Source organism: Numida meleagris, chromosome Z, assembly GCF_002078875.1.
Source record: "Numida meleagris isolate 19003 breed g44 Domestic line chromosome Z, NumMel1.0, whole genome shotgun sequence".
Classification (NCBI taxonomy): Eukaryota; Metazoa; Chordata; class Aves; order Galliformes; family Numididae; genus Numida; species Numida meleagris.
This window is the reverse complement of record NC_034438.1, coordinates 70,388,837-70,413,245: the sequence shown is the minus strand read 5'-3', so window position 1 is coordinate 70,413,245 and position 24,409 is coordinate 70,388,837. Positions and strand designations below refer to the sequence as shown.

The window sequence follows — 24,409 nt, the reverse complement described above, 5'->3', positions numbered from 1 at the left end:
CTTCCAGTTTTATCAGTGTTGAAGATTTTTTTCCTTTTTGACAAATGCTGTTTTATCCTTGTTGAACGCCTTTATTCAAAACCCAGCATGTGGGGATCAGGATAGTGTAAACATGTGGGATCTGAAGCCAAACTAAAAACATCATGGAAATGAAAGCTCTTTCTTGTTCTGTTCCAGATTATTACAGAGGCAGACAGCACCGGGGAGGAGTTGGAGCCAGTGTAAATTATGAGAAAAAACATTTCATTTATTAGGACCAGCAAAATAAAACCAATGAGCATGGAAGTTTTAGCCTCAGATAATAAAATCTGGTAAAATTGTAAACAGTTACATCGTTTAGAAGAAAATAACCATTAATAAAAACAAGAATAAAAGTCATAGTGATGAATAAGCAATGTTTTAATTTCAGCCCTACGTCATCAAACTGTTCACAGTGCATTAGAAGAAATGGAAATTTGACAATTACTCTAACAGCTAAGTCAGGCTGTAATAGACTTGTAGATGTAGTATCCTAGGGGTTTTATAGAATTCACTGAATTTCAAATACCACACTTTCAGAATTTCTGGGAAAGGATGGGACCTGTCTTACTCTCTACATTAATTGTATTAGAGACCAAATTAATTTAAAAGTAAATTAAATAAACATTAAGCTGTGAGCATTTGCAAATTCTGGATGACTAGTTCTTTGATTGTATTGAAACTATGGCTTTACTTATCGCTCATATTTATGAAGAACGTTACATGGGGCTTTTTTTTTCAGTGGTTGGTAGATATCTCAATACAGCAGGGCATCCTCTTTCCCTGATGTATCGAGGTCTATAGAACAAGGAAAAAAGGTTTTGATTTTCTTTGTAAATGTTGCTCAGATCCCTCCTTTTACTGACCAGGCTCAGAAACTCTTCCTTAATTGCTTTAGGTAATGTCTGCAAACTGTTAAGAAAGCAGCTGGCTATGCTTTAAATAACAGTAGCAAATGAGAAAAAAAGAGAAGAGGTATGTAGTATCTGGACTGTGTTTTGTACATTACTTTCCAATATATCACTGAAGTTCATTTCCATTACTAATTTCATCAGACTTGAAATAAAATGCACCACCATGAAGTTTATGCAGAATTGAATTAAGCATTTTGAAGTATTAGAGAAGCTCTTATAAATTTTTTTGACTCCTTCATCTGCAGTAAATGCTTCTGTTCAAAGAGCATGTATATCCTAGAATAAAGATTAATGCATTATTATTTCAAAATATTTTCTTTTATTTTATTATTTTAAAAGATCATCTCTATAAATATCTATAATCTCAATACAACGAAGGATTTTTTTTTGCGTTTGCACATATGAAATTTCCTCTGTTGCTATTTTTCACAATAACAAAAAATAGGCATTGAACATAGACTGAGCACATAACAGCTGTGCTATTATTTTGCAAATGTTCAAGAGATGCTGTGGAAAAGAAAAAGAATATACTTTTGAAAGAGCCTTGGTTTTGGCCATCTTGCAATTCAGAGAAATTAATGTTACTAATCAGAAAGATCTGTGATTTTACTGTCTGTTTAAGAGAGTTAGCATATGACCCCATTGCACTCTTACCTGGCAGGCAGTTCACACCACACAACCATTTGCCCACTGCACCCTCAGTAGAATGGGGGAGAGAGCTGAAATAAGGTAAAACGCAAGAAATGAGATACAGAGAGTTTAACAAGACAGAAAAGAAAGGGGAAATAATAACAGTGATGAAAACAAGCGATGCACAATTCTATTGCTCACTACCCTCTAACTGATGCCCAGCTACTCCCTCCCCAGCAAGTGGATGCCCTCTGTGACAATTCCAAGCAGTTTTTTACGCAGCATGATGCCAAATGGCATGGGACATCTCTTTGGTTGGTTCAGGTCAGCTCTCCTGGTTGTGTCCACTCCCTGCTTCTTGTGCACCCCCAACCCCTCAGCAGCACGAGAAGATGAAAAATCCTTGGATCTGTGTAACCGCTGGTCAGTAACAACTGAAACATTGGGGTGTTATCAACATTATTCTTATCCTAAATCCAAAACATAACCAAACAGCACCAAACCAGCTACTCGGAAGAAAATCAGGTCTATTCTAGTTTAAATCAGGGCACAGTCCAACTGAAAACAATTAACAAATATATATAAAATTCAAAGAATAGAATTGTCTTAGTATTTTTGTTTGTCTGTTACCACACTGGCTGTTTCAGGCCTTTTTCTCTCAGTCTGGACTCAAAGGGTCAAGCAGAGTCAAAGAAGGAACTGCAGCAAGAGCTCTGGCTTAAGTATTGCTGTTTCTCTCTTGTGACCTGCTCTGTCCCCGCTTTGTACTGCTGTCTATAGGGCCTTTCTGGGATGTATGTAAGGGGCAGGAAGGAACAGAGCATTTTTTTTCCCTTCTTTCCCTCTTTTCCATCCAGGTTGTATTTCAGCTGTATCAGCCCTAAAGCTGAATGACCAAAGGGGTCCATCAAAGAATTGTGATGAAGACAATGAGTGGAAAAGGCAAGCACTGTCTAAACTACTGCTTCCAAACACTGACTGTTATCCTGACACTCAGGAAATAGCTGCAGTCTGCTCCCATGTTTGATGAATTTGCCATGCTGACACTTGACTGTCTAGGAACAGGTACTGAACTTCCAAGTATTCAGGTGTCCACTAAAGGAACGTTCTGGTCCTGAAAGAAGTACTGCTTCTCTTTACAGGTGCTAAACATTCATGACTTCAGTCTCAGCTGATGGCAAATGCAGAAAGTCACTGAAGGTTGAAAGCAGATGGTATTGCAAGTTCAATGGCAAAGAGAGAGGCACAGAAGTGAGTCAATAATTAAAAAAAAAAGAGCAATGACTCAAAATTTGCTATTTTTGTCAGCAATGAATAAAACATCCTTGAGCTTAAGAGTTGCTTTTATATCCTTTTAAAACATCAGATCCCTCAGCAATATATATTTTGCCATTCCATTGAAGAATGATGCAGTGCTGGAAACATTGAACAAAGTAGATGTTTTTCTGTGTTTTGATTCTATTAAACACTAAATATATTTTAAAGGAAACAAAAATAAGTTTCGGTCATAGTTATTTTTGGAATGTAAGTAATCTGAAAATTAAACCATACCTTGATCCAAGTTGTCTCAAGTCTGAGAAGATAGATAGCTTTTGTAACAGCACTCATATCATACCCTATATAAATGAATTTCAGTTACTTGTGTTCATGATCCCATTGCATTATTATTGCTAAACTAAAAAAAATCTTGGGGGACTACATAACATAGACTGCATTTGTGATGACTTCAGATCAACTAATTCTTGAAAAAGAAAACTGAAGTACTTTTTAATACAATGCTGAAACACAAATGCTTTCCTTTTCCTGTAAATGTGACCTCAGAATAAAGACTAGCCATACTATTTATGTGTCTGAATTTATCACAGATTAATGACATGGCCGTGAATAGATTAGATTCACTCAAAGGAAAAATCTTTACTGTTTTGCTTCCCAATCTAATTCCTATAAAGTCCATTATAGCAAACATTAAGTGATATCTGAAATGTCTTATGTGGACTTACAGACAAAAACAGAATATCAAGATCAGAGAATGGTTGGGATGGGAGCATTGCCAGCCACTAGATCAAACTGCTCAGGGCCCCATACAGCTTGGCCTTGAACACTCCCAGGAATGGGGAATTCCCACCTTCTCTAGGCAGTCTGTTCTAGTCCCTTCCCATAAAACCTAATCTAAATCTCCCTTATTTTATTCCCCCTAGTCCTGTCACTCTCTGCCCATGTAAAAAGTTGGTCTCCCTCCTGCTTATAAGCTCCCTATAAGTACTGGAAGGCCCTGTTGAAGTCACCAAGGAGCCTGGTTCTTCTCCAGGCTGAACACATCCAGCTCCCTCAGCCTTTCTTCACAGGACAAGTGCTCCAGACCTCTGGTCACCTTTGTGACCCCTTGTTGGACCTGCATCGACACCTCTACATCTTTCTTGTGCTGGGGGCCCCAGGCCTGGACACAGTACTCCAGATGGGGCCGTACAAGGGCAGAGCAGAGGGGGGACAATCACCTTCCTCTCCCTGCTGCCACTCCTCTGTTGATGCAGCCCAGGATACTGTTGGCCTTCTGGGCTGCAAGCACACACTGCTGGCTCATGCCTAGCTTTCTGCCCACCAGGACCCCCAAGTCCTTCCAGGCAGGGCTGCTCTCAGTGAGTTCTCCTCCCAGTCTGCACGCATCTCTGGGATTTCCCTGGCCCAAGTGCAACGCCCTGTACTTGGTCTTGTTGAACCTCATTAGGTTAACATGGACCCACTTTTCAAGCTTGTTCCGGTCACTTAGGATGGCGTCCCTTCATTCTGCCACATCACCTGAACCACTCCACTCTCTTCCATATGCAGACTTGCTGCGGGTATGCTGTGGAGACTTTTAAGAAATAATTATTCGGAGCTCTTCACTGGCATCTATAGCTATATAGAGGTGCTTAGGATGTTGTGATTTTCCTAAGTCTCAACAGTAAACACTATGTTGAATTTGCTTCAGAATATTCATCTCTTTTGGAATTTCCAGAAGCTGGTTACAGGCTAGAGAGATTTTGATGCTGCCAAAGATCTTTTTCTTTTTTTCCATCTTTTTCCCCACAAACATCAAGCAGTGATGATGCTTTGAGTTTATTGTGTTCTTGCAGATGTTGCAATTGTGGTGAGAAACTGGAAAGATGATGCATTATGGTTCAAAGTATTATGTAAGGATACAACCTCTCTTCTCCCAAGTTACTGAAGCTATGAAGGTCTCCGATATTCTGAACTGCTTACATTGATTTGTTTGGGTTTTGAGAGTTTTGTTCTGCTTTTGCTTGTTTATTTATTTTGTTTCTTTGTTGGACCTACAGTAAGACATAAGGAACAGAATGTACAGTTGCCTGTATCTGGGATTTTTGATTTTTCTTCTCTGATTTTTGATTTTGCATGGTGGCCTTTAAAATAACACATACAGAATGCTTAGACCGTTGTTTTCTGTATTCATAAAGTGTGAAAATATGTAAAATCACTGCTACTTACCTTGATATGAAGTTACTTAATAAACTTATTATAAAATAAATTTTATACATAAAATTGTTCTCTCCCTGTCAGTCCCAGGATGAACTAGTATAATATCTTTTAACCTTCAAAGTTAAACATAACACTAATGATCAGTTAGGTGGTATGATTTCTTGGTTTTCAGAAAACACCAGAAAACCCACTGAATTTGACAAGGATATGATTCTTCTTTTGATTGATTATTATGCTAATGAATTTTTATCCCAAAGAACATGAAATCAAATATGTAATCAAAATAAGAAATAATAATAAAAACCTCTGTAGTGTCTTCTAATATCCAGTAGCAAAAATCTTAGAAAAGAGAAAGTACCAAGTAAATGGAGTGTCAACAGATCCCTAGTTTTAAAGCTGCGTTTTACTTTTCTAATGACTAAATGGAAAGCCATAAAAGCATCCAAACTGTGATAAAACAATGTGCTTATCCCAGGTACATGTCTACAATAGTGATCACGAGGAGATGTCATTAAACAGGTTGAGTATATATTAATGTTATGCTCTAGAGCTCCATTATTTCTCTAGTATTCTTTGGCCTTGAATTACATGGGTCCTGCACAAATCATGATGCTTTTTCTTGTATTGATTCTGATTGCCTGTTTTCCTCTCTTGATGCTGATAGTTATTGTGTTGACTGATCACCACTATGAACTAAGGAATCTCTATTTATTTCTCTGACTAAAGAAAGACCCAAACTTAAGTGTTCCGGTTTCTACCTCATCATTCCTTCTTTTTCCTGTTCATGAAAAGGTGAAACTTGTTAGTGCACAAAGCAAATTGCGCAGTAGGCTCATGACTCACACAGCTGTTTTTCTGAAGAGTTCAGCTGAAGTTTATCTAAGTGAAAATAAATAAAGCACAGGAAGTAGCATTTCCTCTGACAAAAGGTTTCCCACTGTATTTATGGATTAAGTAAATTAAAAATTGCTTCATGATTTAAGAGGGAACAGTGTAAGTTTAAACATAAAAATTTCAGCTGTCCCTCTCTGATAGTTGGCTTTTGATTTTATCAGTATATGTTCTTAATTTTATCTTGTTTTTTTTTTAGTTTCATTACCTTTAAAAAAAGCTTTTGAAAGAAATGCTTCCTGAGTGTAAGCAACTGAATGTTATCCTGTGAGATCCTCAAGAGCTTGGAATAATAATAGACAAATGAAGACTTCCGCAGTTTTATAAATGTTTTTTGCCATTTGAGATTGATGGAAAAATCCAAAATACTTGTAAAATTTATAGACCTTTCTAGCTTCTCACCAATTTGAAAGAAGCTTTGCTACTTTAATATGTGAAGGCATTGACATCCTTCCTGTTTAAGTGGGAATCACTGACGCAGCTAAGTTTGATACAAATACACAGGATGCTCTGAAAGTAATGCCTCCTCTTTATTTTCATGGAAACTGCAACAAATGCAAAGAGCACGATCATACTGTTTAATAGAACAAAGTTTAATAGAACAAAGTCTCTGCTACAAAACACTATTTTTCAACACAGTCGCCACTGTTAGCTATGAATTTTCACCACAGTCTGCATGCCATACTCATAAAAATCTGCATGGTCATCTAGAACATGACTTGTCTTGACATCGCTGTTACCACCTGAAATGCACCACCCACTGCCTCACTGGGCTCATGTCCACTGTTTGTTTGATCTCCACTGACATTCAGCAAATATCCATACACACTTCCATATCAGACGCCATTCCATCAGACTGCCCCTCTGCTGCCATCTGTCACACAGCAACAACATATAATAGAATACTGGTGAGAAGGTTCAGCCTCCACTGCCTTACCACCACCACCCACCTCTGATGTCATGGGCCAACATAATAAAATAGGAGGCATTACTTTTGGGGCAGCCCTTGTATGTTATAATTCGAGCCAAATTCACGTAAGTTCAAAAAAGACATGATTCATTTTCCATCCCACTGTTACCACTAAATGTAGATCAACTGATAGTGTGCCATTTCTACTTGTTCTGAAAATGACGTTTTCCATGCCTCAAGTTGCTCAGTACAATAGATAATTCAAAAATCGAAATCTTAAAGGATTAAGTTTCAGACATTTCTAAGGAGAAAATTTCATTGCTGACTGATGTGCACAATTTTTGTGTGTCATAATTTTCACACTACCTTTTTTTAGTAGAACTTTCTGTTTTTCATAAGGGATAACAAGCCAATTGAAGCAGTGACTGAAAGAGCAGCTTTCAGTATGCACAAAACCCTGCATACACAGCTGAGCGTCACAACATTATTTTGTGGTGGGTTTTTTTGATTGTTCGTTTGATTTCCCGTGGGTAACAGCTTTTTGGGGTTAGAGAACTGATATGATGTGAATTCAGTGACTATCTGACATACACCTCGAGTTTCCTAAGGTGCATCCCACTCTGGGTAATGATTTTAGGTAACATTTATTTGTTTTGAAGAAGGTGCCAGCTTATTTCTCAAACTGTTACTTATATAACATGATAAGTCTGTAAGTACTTCCGTGTAGCGGATAGAATTAGTAGTTGTATCTGGAGCGCCTCTCCTACAAAGACAGGCTGAAAGAGTTGGAGCTGTTTAGCCTAGAGGAGAGAAGTCTCCAAGGAGATCTTACAGTAGCCTTCTAGTACTCAAAGACTGTCTACACTGAGCACAGTGATAGGACAAGAAGTAATGGTCATAAACTGGAAGAAGTTAGTATTAGATCAGTTATTAGGATGAAACTCTTTGCTAATAACGGTGGTGAGGCAGTGGAGCACGTTGCCCAAAAAAACTGTGGATGCACCATCCCTGGAGGTGTTCAAGGCCAGGCTGGATGGGGCTTTGAGCAACCCATTTTAGCAGAAGGTATCCCTGCCCATGGCAGGGAGTGATGGAATTAGATGACCTTTAGGGGCCTTCCAGCATAAACTGTTCTATGTTTATCTGATAATAAATAGAAATACCCAAGGAAGCTCCAAATTTAATGTAGAAAGTCTGTATTTTTTTTTAAGGTTAGAAATTATATTTTCCATTTGTAGTTCTGCAGGAATGGATTAATTTAAATATTAAATAAGAGTGAGACCTTTCATTTGCAGAGTAGAATGGATGCATCTGAAACACCCAGTGACAAGCTAGCTTGCTGTCAACTTTGTTAAATACCTGTTTCCATGAGTTTGCAGTGTTGTGAGTCTAGATGTGATCTGTGCAATTATTTGGATATAAATCCTTCCATAAAAATAATAAATAAAATAAAAAACAAACAATTAAAATTAAAATGAAGATAAATTCTGGCCATGGTAAGAAAGGCATATGGGATTACATTATTTTGTTGCTACCAAGGGGAACACATAAGAGAGCTGATCTGCTTTCATCTTCACATTCTTTTGAAGACAACTGCAAAACTGCTAAAAATGTTTTCTGTTGGACATGCTTCTCATTGATATTCTCATCTGCAGTTCACATTCCAGCTCATAAGCTCAGGAAATTGAATAAAACAATGAAAATATGACAAGACTTGTTTTATAAATTGCTTTTATATAAAAGTGTGATTTCATACCTGACAGTGGCATATTAGTAAGAGTGAGAAGCTAAAAAGAAAAGCACTCCATATTCGTCTTCATGTAATTTGCAAGATACTCTTCACCAGGTTATTCTCTTTATACCTTCTCAGCTCCAAGGAATGGCTTTCCTTAGTCATGGCTTTTCTTAGGTTAGTTCAAACCCATTATTTTTGATATGGAACAGGCAGTCTATGCGCACTGATTTGGCTTATTCTAATTCTGATCCATGTGTCCATCTCAGTTTAAATGACTGTCCGTGCCAAAGTGTTTCCTGGTTTAATTTCAGACTGCAAAGTACACCATTAGAGAAAAATTTACTGCGTAAGACTGGGGATATTACAAAGGAAATAATCTGACCTTTAGGATTCAGTTTATCTATCTGGCAGCTGAAGATGCAATGTTATGAATGTTTGCTCATGCACACGCTTCTGAAGATGCAAATGGAGGGAGGTAAAAAATCCCAAACTTTAAAGCTAAGAATGTAGCAATAAAAAACGACAACATTTAATGGAATGTGGTTTAAATAACTGCTCTTAGCAGCATTTTTCTGAAGTTTCTAGCATAACAGTTTAGATTGTTCTGCTGACTGACATTTAGGATATGCACTCTTGTAAAAGTGTATAAAAGAAAGCAGAATGTGCTTCTGGAATTAGCTCTCAGAACTGACAGGGCTCAGTGAAACACTTAAAATTTGCTTACGTAACTCTATAGGTTTATTACATGGACATAGTATTACATTCACCTGAATCCCAGGTTGTGCCAGGGCTTAAAAGGAATGTGATGATCTGAAGGAACAAGATGTATGGTAAACCTTAGTTTCAGCTGTCCCCTTTGTACAATATTGCTAGAATAGCTAGCTTGAATTACTTTATTTGATAATCAGGAAAGAAAAACATGGGTTACTCTGTGCCTGGTTGGTGAAAAATGACGTTGTCAATATAAAGTTCTCATGAAAGATACTGGCTAGACATTGGAGAATATACGAGACTCATTTGATACTTCAAACTATACATTTTGAATCCTTATCAACAGAAGCATACTTCATTCTGGAGATGGGGGAGAAGTAGTCTTGCAAATAAAGTGCTGCTTTTTAGTGAAAAAAGAAAGAAAAATAAAATAATAATGATAAAAAAAAAAAGCGGGACACAAAGATCTACAAAGATTCTGAGGGAGTATCTCTGAAGAAATACGGCCTAGCTTTGCCCCACATTAAGCCCTGAGTTTTCCAGAGGTAAGAGAAGATTAAAAAAAAGACATACAAGGAAATGATGACGGGACTCCTAAGGAGGACTTTGGGTGTATTTTGCTGCATGTTTGTTTTCAAAGGAACTCTGGTGGTGACACTTCTTGAAATGTCAGAAAGACAGGTGCACGCAGTTTGCACCCGTCAGCCTTTTTTCACTATGTGCTCCTTTCTTTCCTCAGTGAGCAATCACTTTCCAGTCTCATAAATAACCATGTAAGCCTGATATTAATGGAGATTTGGTGGGTAACCCTTCGGAGCATAGATTCTGGCCATAGTTTCTGAGAGGCCCCAGGAAGTACTCATGTTTATAATAATGCCTACACTTGTAAGACTTTGCAGAAGAGGAAAGAAATGACAAGGGACTAAGACGTTGCAACAATAAAGAAAGATCTGCAAGATAAAAACAGTGTTGTGCTTAGCACATGTGTGTATACTGACCAAAAATGTGACTATTAAGAATAGCCTATGATTGTGAGTCAGGTTTAATGATTCTCAGGTAAGATCGTATTCTCTACACCCTTTAGGAGAACAGGAAAAGAAAACATTTGTCTTCTTTCCTTACTAGAGACAGAATAGCTTCACAAATAGGTGTCCTTTGAGTACCGGAATATGTATTTGGTTAGTGCTATGGATAGGAGAGTCAGGTAATATAAACTGCTTAAACCAAAATAGATGTACTGTCAATACATGCATTGCATTTCTCTGTCACTGTACTCTTTGTATAGTTTTAAATAATGCCATTTTGAAAAAGACAAGTTGAAGAAAATGTGGCCAGAGTGTTGCTAAGTTTGGCTGCTCCCTGGTTCATCTATCTCCAGTAGCTGCATGCTTCCCTGGAGCAAGAAGCAAGCAATGCTTTTGATTTGTCCTACCCTTGAGCTCTGCTCTGCCTGGACAAGCTTGTGTTCCTCATCAGCACATACTCAAGCCCCTAGCAGCTACAAGAACAGATGATCTGTTGAATAATCACATTAAGTGATCAGAAAATTGTAAAACTGAAGAGTGAAAGCCTCAGATAACATAGAAATTAAGTGTAATGTGTGCTGATCTCCTGAGCTGAGCGCCAGCGATGACTGCCACCACTACAGGGGTGCATACCAAGCCCAGTGCACAAGCTGTCGGCATGACCCTTGTGAGCAGGAGTGCTGTGATACATTCACCAGGGGTTTGGTGCTGGCGTATATATATTGCTTCTTGGAGCTCAGGCAGGATGGGGAGGTGTTAGAGCAAGGGGATTTTGTTTGCAACCCTAGGTAACTCTTCTGCAAAGGTTATTCCGACATACTGGCTAACTCTGGAGCCTTACTTGAAAAGTGGGTCCTCTTGTCTTATTTGAACAATTTACAATTAAGTGACATATTGCAGCAGAGGGGACACTGAACAAAATGGCACCTGACATGAAAGTGCATATGAAGAAAAGTTGCATAATTGAATTCCTCCATACAGAAAAAAATGGCATCCATCAATGTCACAGTGAAGTGAAAGACAAGCCATATATTGGATGACCATACCGAGCTGTCACACCATGAAATGAAGAGAGTCTCAATTGGCTCATCCACGTAAATGGGCAGATTATGACCAGGGAACTGTGTACAGAAATGAATATCAGCTTCAATGCTTTGGAAATGATGGTAGCAATGTTGGAATATCACAAAGTTTGCATGAAGTGGGTCCCATGAACACACACACACTGGAACAGAAAGAACATCATACACAAGTTTGCCAGGACCTATTGAACCAATATGAGGCTAAAGGTGACAGTAGTGGTGATGAGACATGATGTCATTTCTATGAGCTGGAATCAAAACAGCAATCTATGGAGTGCCCACATGTGAATTTCCCATTGAAGAAAAAGTTCAAGATGTAGCCCTCAGTGGGTAAAGTGGTGCTCACTGTCTTTTGGAACAGGAAAGGGCTGATCCTGCTGGAGTTCCTGGAACCAGGACTAATCATCAATTCAGACCACTACATCATGATGCTGACTAAGCTGAAGGCTTAAACTTCCATAGTCAGGCCATAGAAGAAGACTACCTTTTGCAACATGATAATGCCAGGCCCAACATAAGTTTGAAGACTGTGGAGCTGGTCTTGGCTGAACTATCCTACCACAACCATCACAGAGTCTGGATTTGGCACCTTCTGACTTCCATGTGTTTGGGCTGTGAAACACAAACTGCATGAGCAGCATTTTCTTATCAACTGTACCATCACAGCAGCTGTGAAACATCGAGTCACTTCTGCTGGTGTAGATTTTAATGAATGCGGCATGCAGGTTCTTGTTTATCTCTGGCAAAAATGCACAGCTAATGGTGGTGACCATTATGAAAACTAGCATTTTGTAGCTGAGAATTTGCTCTATCAAGCAGTGTTATTGTCTACTTTGTATCTGTTGTAGTTTCTGTGGAAATAAATAGGAGGGATTACTTTCAGGATGACCTACAGATAACCCTCAATTAAAATTTCGACTTCTCCCAATTTACTCAAATTTGTGGTTACTCCAGCAAAATTATTTTATACTCTTAGTAGATCTTATTAGTGGTAATTTGTTTCTCATTTTTTCATTATAATTTCCTTTTGTTCAGATTTATCCTCTGACTCATAACTACACACATCTAGTTGACTAAAGTAATTTCCTTTATCCATGAGTCTCTCCCTTCAATTATTTAACAACAACTCTGAATTAAGATATATTTTCTTATTTTAATTCTCTTCATAAATATTCCTTTCCTTTGTTTTTGTCCCCATTGTAGTGATTTTCCTCAGAACAGAAAGAACAAGAATTCAAATCTATGTTTCTGAGATATTAATGGGAAAGCTTACATTGCTCTACTTCTTTAGCTGCCACAACGTACAAGCAGATTAACAAAATGTGACCATATTTATGCCTGTTTGTCCAGCTTATATACTACATAGTGCATAGCAAATTAACTCAACCAGCCTTTTTTTTGCTAAAGGTTTTGCAGTCTTAGATGCAACATCATATAAGTTTGTAGAGAGCTGTTCTGTGGACTGCCTCCTGCACACAAGACCTGTTACGATGCTTGTCTTTGATCAGCATGATCTGCATCTCAGCCCATATGAATACGGACACACTCATTTTGTCTGCCTCTTCATCAGCTGCCTCTTTTTATAATCTGGAATTGTCATTGCTGCACAGGCTCTAGTTTTACGTTAAATCTAATTCAAATGCATGGAGATGAAAATTCTTTGTTTCAAATACAGCTACATGTTTTTAAAGGAAGCCATAAAACAAAACTGAATCAAATATAGATACTTGTTGATTCACTCAACTCCTGCAGACTGAAACTAGAGGTTAGAGTGCATTTGCAGATCAAATGTATGCATTTGAATGAATAAGTATCTGAACACTCATGCAGTTGTAAATTACTCTGGCTATTCTTTTCTTATCTCAACTGCTGGCTTTTAAGCAATTGCACAGTCTATTAGTACTTAGTGTAAGATCCATCCAAGTCTTCAGTCCAACAGATAAAACAAACAGAGCAGACACACAGATACCACTTTTATCTCCACTGCAATCCTAGTAAATTATGTTTTGAGTGCTAAAAAAAATCCCACAAACCCACAAAAAAAATCAACAAAACAAAGTAAAACAAAATCAACCAACCAACAACAAGAAATAAAACCAAAAAACCCACAGATTTTTGGCATGTCCCAGCCCAAAGAACATGTGAGAAAGTACAGCAGGAATATGGAATTACCCACTGCAGCTCAGTTGGAGTAAATAATTGGAATTGACATAGAAAAGTTTCATCTACAGATGTCTCAGTGAAACATAAAAAAAATAGAAAAAATCCAATTTCTTTCTTTCAACAGAACTAAAGTTGATGATGTCTGACTGGTCATTTTTCTGCTGTACCACCAACCATCATCTTAAGTCAAATAACTACAAAAGCAGTAATCCAGCACATCTGAAGAAGGTCGTACAGCTTGGTCACATAATTTTATCTTCATTTTGGTTAGAGGAGACATTTCTGCATTAAGATAATGGAAATGGCACTTAAACCCCACCATGTACTTGCTCACTGCGGATAATAAAATAGGCATAATGGAATAAGTAGGCTCTCCTATGTTCACCAACTTACTTTCTCTATTTTAACTTTTTCAAGAAGAGGAGAATAAGGGAATTATTTTATAAAAATGTCCTGCTAGAGAGTTTTTCTTATAAAAGAAGTAGTGGGGACAAAACTTGTATTTGGAGTGAATATTCCGTCCTTTGCTGCCTGGGGAGGAGTTAGTATATTCTGCAGGAATGGATTTCAAAGGCAGGTTCATCTAAGAATTGTTTTTCTTGCGGAGTAGCTACAGTGTCAGTATTTAACTCAGGCTACCAATTTTACATATGGAACAGCAGTACAATATCCCTTAAGATTACTGGATTTGAATTCAGATTTCTACACTTTGTATTCAAGGGAAGAACGGTTTACATTATGTAATAACTAAGAAGCTCTTGTTGGCTTTATTGCTACCAATTACAAAGCTAAATATCCTTTCAAGAAACAACAAGAGTTCATTCAAACAATAAGAATATAATTATACATGTATTTCAGAGGTAATTTTGTATGAATGAGTTAGCAACTTTGCTTATCTCTTGCATTCCTAGTAAATTTCAGTAAGTGTTCTTTGAACAATCAATATTCAATTAACTAGCAATGAAGACAGTATTTAAAATGCACATTAAAGAGTCGCTTGAGATTTATTTTGATGTGGAAAAGGAATGGAATGATTTGAAGACAATGTGCATATCCCAACAACTTTACAGGCTTTGTGCTGGGGCTAGCAGTACCATTTCTGCTGTATGTATTAGAAGCCAAAGTGTAGAACTATTGACATTATTTTAACCATTACAAGTCTTTAGAAGGATGTTCTCCTGGCACTTGGACTGCCTGCCCTAGTATTTCAAAATCCCTTTTCCAAGGCAGGAAAATAACACTAGCACCCACGCAGAATTTGTTTCATACATTCTACTCTGTAGATACACTTCCAAAATAAGAAAAATATATTTCAAACAAAGACACAAAGAAGAACGTAAATGTGAAAATGTGTTATTTCTAGTAATAAATTGCAAGAGACTTCCTGGCTCTGTATTGACCTGAATTTTAAGATATCCCACTATAAATAAAGTCTGTGGTAATTAACATTATTCAGTGCTCATCCAATTAGGCTGACAATTAGTTCAGCTGAATTTAAGAGCTATATAATCCCTAACATTTTTTGTTAATGACACTGAAGTTTTTAATTTAATTCAATGTGGGATCTGAAGCCATAGTCTTTTTAAGAACCAGACTTAATAAATATCTGATTACTGTCTAGATCTACAGCAACGTAAAAGTTAATTTGAATAAACGTCATGAATATAACTGTATATCTACTCAACAACCTCTAAGTCATTGAGTTTCAAGGTTTCCAAAAGATTCAAAATTAGATCATCAGACAAAGTTATCTCTAGCTTTACCATTAAGGGATCATCAGCTTGGATGTAGGTTTAGAATCATGTCTGCTTATTTGAAGATGGATTTACACTACCTCAGATAACTGTGAAATGTCAGTTCATTAATTAATTCAGTATATGCTTGCTTGTATCTGTTCACTGGTACAGCAACTAAAGTCTTATTTTAACTGACTATACTTTCAGGAGAGGATATTCTGTTTTGTTATATCCCTAATTGGTCACAGTTAACAAATCACTGAAAATAATATTATCAGTATGTCCACACTTGCCAAAAAGCATACAAGTCCTTACAAAAACAATCACAAGATACAGACAGAACTTTAGCTGAAATTTAAGAACAGTGAGTTAGAAGCCTAAAGGAAGAGGTTAAGGAGTATCAGGTAGATGAAGTCAATGAAAGAATTGAGTGTCACTGAGACTGAAGATAATAGACAAATATGTATGCTACAAAGTGCGTCTATCATGACCTAAATGATTATCTGATCCATGGGTGTACAGAAATCCCAAAAATATACCAGCAAACAGGACTTTTTCCCAAAGTTTCTCTGGTTTATTACAAGTTACAGCACATCATGACTATCAAGTATCAAGTACCAAGTATCTTCTGGACTAAGTCCTACTTAGGGCTTGCTGCTGCTTGGTTTTGTAGGCATGCTCCCTGCACTGTTATGCTTATCTGTTTCAGGCTAGGGGCACTTGGGCATTGATAACACAGATGGGCTTAGCATCCCTGACAGTGAGTGTTCATACCATCTTGGTACCCCACACTTGAGTCTTGATATCATGAATACCTGTTGTTGCACTGACAGTGGGTGATATCACACGTTGGGAGCAGAGATTAAGAGAAAGGGGGCAGGGCTGTACATTAAATGCATGCTTACATATTATGGATAATTGCTCTGTTGTTAGTTATGCTAACCATTCTGCCAGGGGGCAGGAACTGGGGGTACAACCACAGTACATAACTGGGACAAACTACAGCTACTGTTCTTCATCCTAGTGCTGAGTGAATAGCAGACTTCACCATGCACTGGGACCCACAAGGACATATCACTTAGTAATGTGCATGGGCACAAGCACTCTGAACCACAAATAATCTGAACATCCACGAGATGCCTTTGATACTAACGTACAGTGGGAGTACACCCATAACAAAATTCAAGGGTGACTTATAAATACACCTTTATAACTAAAAGATCTAGAGAAGAACTATCAGAGAAGTGGTACATACAGTGCCGTGGTACTAGGTTCTTATTGAATGACCTTGCTCAGCTTTACTTTTTATTCACTTATACTTGCTGAATTCAACTCTGATCAAGGATATCCACTAACTTTGAATTTTCCTGGCCTTAGTATTTAACTTTGCACGTTACCTCATAACATTAACTCCTACAATGAGAACAATCAGAAAGGTTATCCCATTGGCTTTTATGCTGTCGTAAACCATAATAATGAATACATAGAGAAAACAAAAAAAACCCCACAGATTAAATATAAAAATAAAATTACAGAAAAAAATATCTAAAGATCATTGACTTTAAAAAGCAGCAGAAAGGAATGTGGGAAATGTCTTTCAATCAACTTAGAGGCTCTGTACTCAGAAGTTCCATAATAAAATAAAATAAGAGGAACTCTGTCAAAAGGACAGAGATAATATAGTGTTAAAAAAAAATCTGAAAAAAAAAAGAATTCTATTCTTCACCCTAGAACTTATGCTCAAAGAAAATAACACACACACAAGCAAAATCTTTGACAATGAAACTGTGAAAATATTGGACTTTCCATAATTAAAAAAATATAATTTTTGATATAAAATGTTTCTTTTTTTGGGGGGGTGGGGGGTGGTGTGGAAATAGATGGAGAATTTGGAAACCTGTTAATTCATAAGAATTAAAAAGAAAAATCTTTATCATGTAATAATAATAATATTAAGAAGAAGAAGACATAATAATAATAATGATAAGAAGAAGACATCTAGTTTTGTCACTAAGTTGTAAGACAAGAGAAAGTGCATGGTTATGAAGCTTGTCAATGAGTGTCTCAATAAACAGCTCCTGTGAAAGAATAGATTTAGATAATAATGTCTCCTAACGCTGGCTTAGAAGATTCTCGTTGTACCACCAGTAAAGTTGTATCACAATGGATTGCTACAATGCTAGCAGAAAATTGCTTTTAAAAAATCTATATCATGCTAGAGCTGAAATCACACAGCTGTCTGTGATTCAGTATCTCTGAAATACACTGATTGCTCAATGTATCTGAAATAGATTGATCAGTCAGTAGGTGACATGTTAGCCAGCATACTAACCAAGTGATCTGGCTTAGATTTCCTATCAGGTGTTGCCCTGTTTTGATGTAAAAGTTCGGTGTTTTATTCAGTCAGCCTTTTATGTACTTAATTGAGCCGTTGCGTTACATGGCATCATGATTTTCTCTCATTTCCTTGAAAACTTTCTTGTCAGTTTCTTAATCGGAGACAAAACTTTTTTTTCTTAAAGATTTGAGGTAACTTTTTTTTCCTAAAATATGTTTTTTTGGTCAATGAAGTGCTAATACTTATTCATAATATATTCATAATAACCATATGAATTACGCTGCTTATGCAACAAATTCACACTGTGGTGGGTATTCTTCTAAGAAAGCAAGCAAACTTCACATGTCTTTTCATGCTGAGATGACAGCTGGGGAATGAGTGAGTCAGGTATAGTGTGATCTGAAAGAAGAAAAAGCAAGGAATTTTGTAGCGTTACAGATTTAGCTTTACAGATGTTTCCAGGGAGTCCTTCAAAGTTCTGATGAGTTACTAAGGAAAAAGAGTGGAGAGGACTCTGAATATGTGGCACATCAGGCAACAAGACTGTTGTAAAGAAATAGATGACATAAAAGATGAGGATTGGCAAAAAAAAAAAAGTGTCTGAAAGTCATTAAAAATATATTATGTTGTATGTAATACAGAAGAGCACAAGGAGAATTTTGCATTTGTCTTGCCTGCAGAAAAGACTTTGAGACAAAAGATTCTGTGAGCTTTGGCACTTGTTATGTCTTGGAAAGGGAAAGAAAACGCACTATGTCAGACCTGTTCAATGGAACCAGATTTATCTAGATGTATCAGGACGTGGGACCTGCAAAGAGTTTTGAGCCTAAATGGCACCCAGAAATTAGAGCTGGCTGATAGATGGGAGAGTGATGGTACAGTCCATCATCCTGAAAGATTAGGAAGGTTAATCCTTGAGAAAGACTGAAATGTTTGTTTCAACTTAAGGTGGCAGCTAGATAACTTCCACTGGGAAATAAAATAAAGCAAATAGGCATCATCATTGTCAGAAATTTGTATTGGCTGTTAAATTTATGCAGAAATAAGGAACATCAGAGAACAAGATATAGAACATAAGCATTCAGTCAGCTAGTTTTACGTTTTTGTTGCCTTCTTTTTTTTAAATATGTTTTAATAATACATATTTTTAAGAAATTTTGTGACTTAAAATTTAGATCTGGTCTGTGGTGTCCACTCTGCAAACATTACAGTGTCACTGGGCAGGGCTCATGGCCTTCTATTCTATCAACTGGATGTTTCTGGGTTTGTAGTACTACTGCTTACAAGAATCCACTATGGCAGTGGATAGGTACCTGTGCCATAGCACATACATATGTGTATTATTGGTATAAACCCACAGAATTCTTTGAATGATGAGCTATCATAAAACTCTTGAATCACCCTAAAGAAAGTTGTTTTTCTCTTGACCAGCAACTGACTTGTTGCACAAATGCCTTCACTGAACAACTGTGTTCCTTAAAGATCTGAATATAAACATATTTCTTCCTCTCTTCTAGACCCCAAGGAAGAATATCTTTGAGGACATTCTGTTGCTATGGGATTGATCCCACATTGCCTGGATTTGTCAGCGCTCAGATCTCTAATGTGACATATAATTCTAATAATTTTTTTCTGACAAATCAACAAGATGCATCTATCAAGGAACAGTGCCGATGAAGTCCAGTAATATTTGTAAAGTATTGCAGATGAGTAAATTGGAACAGATAAATCAATAACAGATCTTCAGCTAAGCACCTTGTTTGACATTTAAGCAATAATTTGCTACTAGTTTCCATTTTATACATCAGAAACCTTAGAAAATTTATCCTTTTTATTTTTCTTTCAATTCCAGAACTTAAAATAGGCTTATTTTGTCATCCTTGCTGACAAGCAATTTCTTTCTAGGTGAAACATTTCTAAATATTTATCTATAAATATACAGTGCATGACTGGGCCTTCAGTCACCAGTTTAACTGTTGATCTTCCTTGGATTCTTTGACTCTCCAACAGTTGCTTTGTAGTGGCTGAACCAGCTGTCCCCAGAAATACTGTATACTGTTGTGCCTAGTAGCATGAAGGGAATTTCTATCAGGTGCATATTGATGATATACTTGAGTTTTTGATCTCATCCATGCATCTCTTCTCTACATCTGCCTGCTTGTTTCCCTATTTTAGACTCTTTCACAGTCCTGATAATTGTTTCTGAACTTTGCTATGATTCTGAACATGCTATAACATGATTTTTCAAGGTTGCAGGCCATTTATTTTTGCATGGGGACTTGCTATCACTTGAACTTGATGGATTTCCTCCCTATCTCCAAAGATCTCTCAATTTCTTACTCTTTCTTCTATTCATTATTGATACATCAGTGTATTCTGAAATACTGTATCATCCTGAGCTAGCTTTAATTACTAGAAATGATGGCCCATGGCCTCGGTCGGATTCCCTGATGAGCATTGGTCCTTAATTTAAGCAAGAATTAGCTGTCAGCTCTTATTGCATAAAAACTAGAGAAAATGAAATGTTTGTAAGAGAACATCTGTTCCAAGAAAGGCACTTAAAACAATCATGCAGCGCAGTAGAAGGAACATTTGTTCATTGTGCAACAAACACTAGCAATACATGTGAAAACAGAATAGAGAAAGGATTACCAACAAAGACTTCAATGTAGGTCAGGTGCCAGTCAAAGAGCCTTGGGATGACACATCTCCAGTGCATGGAGCCAGAGGGAAGCATCTTTATGATGACAGCGGAATGTTCTACGAGCTGTTCAGTAGAAGAGACTGTTTGCTGCCTGTTTTCTGAAGGGCAGAAAAAACACATTGTGGTCTTTTGGGATGGGAAGGGACTGTGAAAGAATAAAGACAGCACACATCACAGCATAAACTTTTTCCAATAATGAGATAGTACAACTCTGTTTCCTCGTCAGTGAAGAATTAAAAGAAAGGAAACAGTCAGAAAAAAAATGTTTTGCTGTTAGACTTAATAGTCCATATGGTAATGCTTCAGAAATCACTAAGTTCACACCAGGGAAGAAGTTGATTTTCTTCCTCCAAATTTCTGTAATTTCTGTAATTTGATAGCTAACACTGCAGTGTGTACACTGTAGAAATAGGTTATCTTCTAAAAGTTGTTTTGCAATAGTGGCAACATTCCATGAGAACCATTACTTATTGCTCAAAATAAATATGCATTCATGGTGTGTAACAACACGTAGTGTGGTTGCAAATAGCATCTCGATTTGGATAAATATTTCAGAAGACCACCCATAAAAAATATTCACATTGAAACCAAAAGCAAGACAATTCTCCTGCTGTTTTGTTTGTTTATAAGACTTTTTTATATTAGGTATATTAGCATTAATAATACTAGTACTATTTGTAATAGCATATGTAATTTGCAAAAACGTTATATATTTTTACTTTGTCCTTTCATTTTGTGCCAGCATAAATCAAATTCCCATTTTCTCATATGGCATTTCTGCTCTGCTTGGGCATAGAAATAGAAGTGGTTGCAAAAAAGAAGAAAGTACTTTGGTTTTAGGTGTGGAATAAATCAAGTAAAGTAGAAACTCTCCTAGAGCCCACTTCTCACCTCCTAACATACTCTGTGCAAGCTAACATGAATTCTATGTGCATAGGACTGGTAGTCACACCTACCCTCCTGTGAACTTCAAATTTAATCTTAATATCCCCCGATTGTAGGCTTTTCCTTTAACAAATTCATGACTCTGTAGAACTGGACGCCATCATGCAGCAGGCAAACTATGACTTAGTTGCTATTACAGAAACATGGTGGGATCGCTCCCACGACTGGAGTGCTGCGATGGATGGCTATAAGCTCTTCAGAAAGGATAGGCAAGGAAGAAGGGGTGGTGGCATGGCTCTCTATGTTAGAGAGTGTTTTGATGTTATCGAGCTTGCAGCTGGGGAAGATAATGTTGAATCTCTGTGGGTTAGGATCAAAGGAAAGGCTGACAAGGCAGACATCCTGATGGGGGTCTGTTATAGACAACCTAACCAGGATGAAGAGACAAATGAGATGTTCTACGAGCAGCGGGCAGAAGTTGCACAATCACCAGCCCTTGTCCTCAAGGGTGACTTCAGCTTCCCTGATATATGCTGGGAATACAACATGGCGCAGAAGAAGCAGTCAAAGACGTTTCTAGAGTGTATGGAAGATAACTTCCTTCTGCAGCTGGTGAGAGAACCTACCAGGGGAGGTGCCCTGCTAGATCTGCTGTTTGCAAACAGGGAAGGTCTGGTGGGAGATGTGGAAGCTGGGGGCTGCCTTGGACAGAGCGACCATGAAATGGTAGAGTTCTCAATTCCTGGTGGAACCAGGAGAGGAGACAGCAAAACTGCTACCTTGGACTTTCGGAGGGCAGACTTCCAATTGTTCGGGAGACTTGTAGGGAGGGTCCCTTGGGATTCAGTCTTGGAGGGTAAAGGGGCCCAGGAAGGCTGGTCGCTCCTCAAGAAGGAAGTCCTGAAGACGCAGGAACAGGCTGTCCCCCTGAGCCGCAAGATGAGGCAGCGGGGAAGGAGACCGGAGTGGATGAACAGGGAGCTTTTCCTGAGGCTCCAGGAGAAAAAGAGAATCTACCTCCTGTGGAAGAAGGGACAGGCAACTCAGAAAGAGTACAAAGAGGTTGTTAGGATGCGCAGGGAGAAAATTAGGAAGGCAAAGGACCAGCTCGAACTCAACTTGGCCACTGGGGTAAAAGGGAACAAGAAATTCTTTTACAAATATATTAACAGTAAGAGATGGAGAATAATATAACCAAGGAGAATCCCCCATTCTTTACTGGTCGCGGCTGGGAATGTGGACACTGAGGACAATGAAAATGCTGAGGTCCTCAATGCCTTCTTTATGTCTGTCTTTAGAAGTCAGACCAGTTATCCTCAGAGTACTCTACTCTCTGACCTGGAAGTCTCCAATGGGGAGCAGAATAAGCCCCCCATGATTCAGGAGGAAATGGTCAGAGACCTACTACTCCACCTGGACTGCCACAAGTCCATGAGGCCAGACGAGATCCATCTGAGAGTACTGAGGGAGCTGGTGGAGGAGATAGCCAAGCCACTTCCCATCATCTATCAGTGTTCCTGGTCAACTGCAGAGGTCCCAGAAGACTGGAGACTTGCCAATGTGACTCCCAGCTACAAGAAGGGTCATAAAGAGGATCCGAGGAACTACAGGCCTGTCAGCCTGACCTCAGTGCCAGGGAAGGTTATGGAGCAGATTGTCCTGCGGGAGATCACGCGGCGTTTGCAGGACAACCGGGGGATCAGGCCCAGCCAGCATGGGTTTGTGAAGGGCAGGTCCTGCTTGACCAACCTGATCTCCTTCTATGATCGAATGACCCGCCTAGGGGATGAGGGAAATGCTGTTGATGTGGTCTACTTAGACTTCAGAAAACCCTTCGACACTGTCTCCCACAGCATTGTCCTGGAGAAGCTGGCAGCCCATGGCTTGGACAGGTACACTCTTTGCTGGGTACGGAGCTGGCTGGAGGGCCGGGCCCAGAGAGTGGTGGTGAATGGAGTTAAATCCAGCTGGTGATTGGTCACGAGTGGTGTTCCCCAGGGGTCGGTGCTGGGGCCTGTCCTGTTCAGTATCTTTATTGATGTTCTGGATGAGGGCATTGAGTGCACACTCAGTAAGTTTGCAGACGACACCAAGCTGGCAGGAAGTGTCAATCTGCCTGGGGGTAGCAAGGCCCTACAGAGTGATCTGGACAGGCTGGATCTCTGGGCTGAAGCCAATGGGATGAGGTTCAACAAGACCAAGTGCCGGGTCCTGCACTTTGGCCACAACAACCCCAGGCAACGTTACAGGCTTGGGGCAGAGTGGCTAGAAGACTGTGTAAAGGAAATGGAGCTGGGGGTGTTGGTTGACACTCGGCTGAACATGAGCCAGCAGTGTGCCCAGGTGGCCAAGAAGGCCAATGGCATCCTGGCTTGGATCAGAAATAGTGCCGCCAGTAGGAGTAGGGAAGTCATTGTTCCTCTGTATTCAGCTCTGGTGAGGGCACACCTCAAGTACTGCATCCAGTTTTGGGCCCCTCACTGCAAGAAAGACATTGAGGCCCTGGAGCGTGTTCAGAGGAGGGCGTCCAAGCTGGTGAGGGGTCTGGAGCGCAGGGCTTATGATGAGCGGCTGAGGGAGCTGGGATTGTTCAGTCTGGAGAAGAGGAGGCTCAGGGGAGACCTCATTGCTCTCTGTAACTACCTGAAGGGAGGTTGTAGTGAGCTGGGGGTTGGCCTCTTCTCTAACTAGTGACACGACGAAGGGGAATGGCCTCAAGTTGGCCATGGATATTAGGAAGTACTACTTTTGTGAAAGAGTGGTCAGGCGCTGGAACGGGCTGCCCAGGGAGGTGGTTGAGTCACTGTCCCTGGAGGTGTTCAAAAAACATTTAGATATAGTGTTGAGAGACATGGTTTAGTGGGGTTGTTGGTGGTATGCGGATGGTTGGACTGGATGATCCTGTATGTCTTTTCCAACCTTGCTAATTCTATAATTCTATGATTCTAACTGAGTTTATCAAATGTCTTGCTTTTATTTTCTTTTTTTTCCTCCAGTATATTTATATAAATCGTCCTGAAAATGTCCTAGTGAAGAAAATCTGATCAGCATGATCAAAACTGATCATTTATTCAATTCTGAATCTCAGTATAGGTTTCCTCATCAGCTGCAGTGTAGTGTGGAAGGTGGTGGACCGAACTTTTTTTCTCTTGGACTGCTATTCATCTTTGCCAGCTGCATGCACTTAGAT

The 24,409-nt window shown here is 38.7% G+C and overlaps 1 long non-coding RNA gene across 1 annotated transcript; it reads right to left on the bottom strand.

The window, feature by feature from the left end:
* LOC110390039 lies at positions 227-20,421 on the bottom strand. The gene is made up of 3 exons (XR_002433502.1): positions 20,283-20,421; positions 1,587-1,651; positions 227-1,208 (listed from the first exon to the last, which is right to left on the bottom strand). It is a non-coding gene; the product is annotated as an uncharacterized LOC110390039 (long non-coding RNA).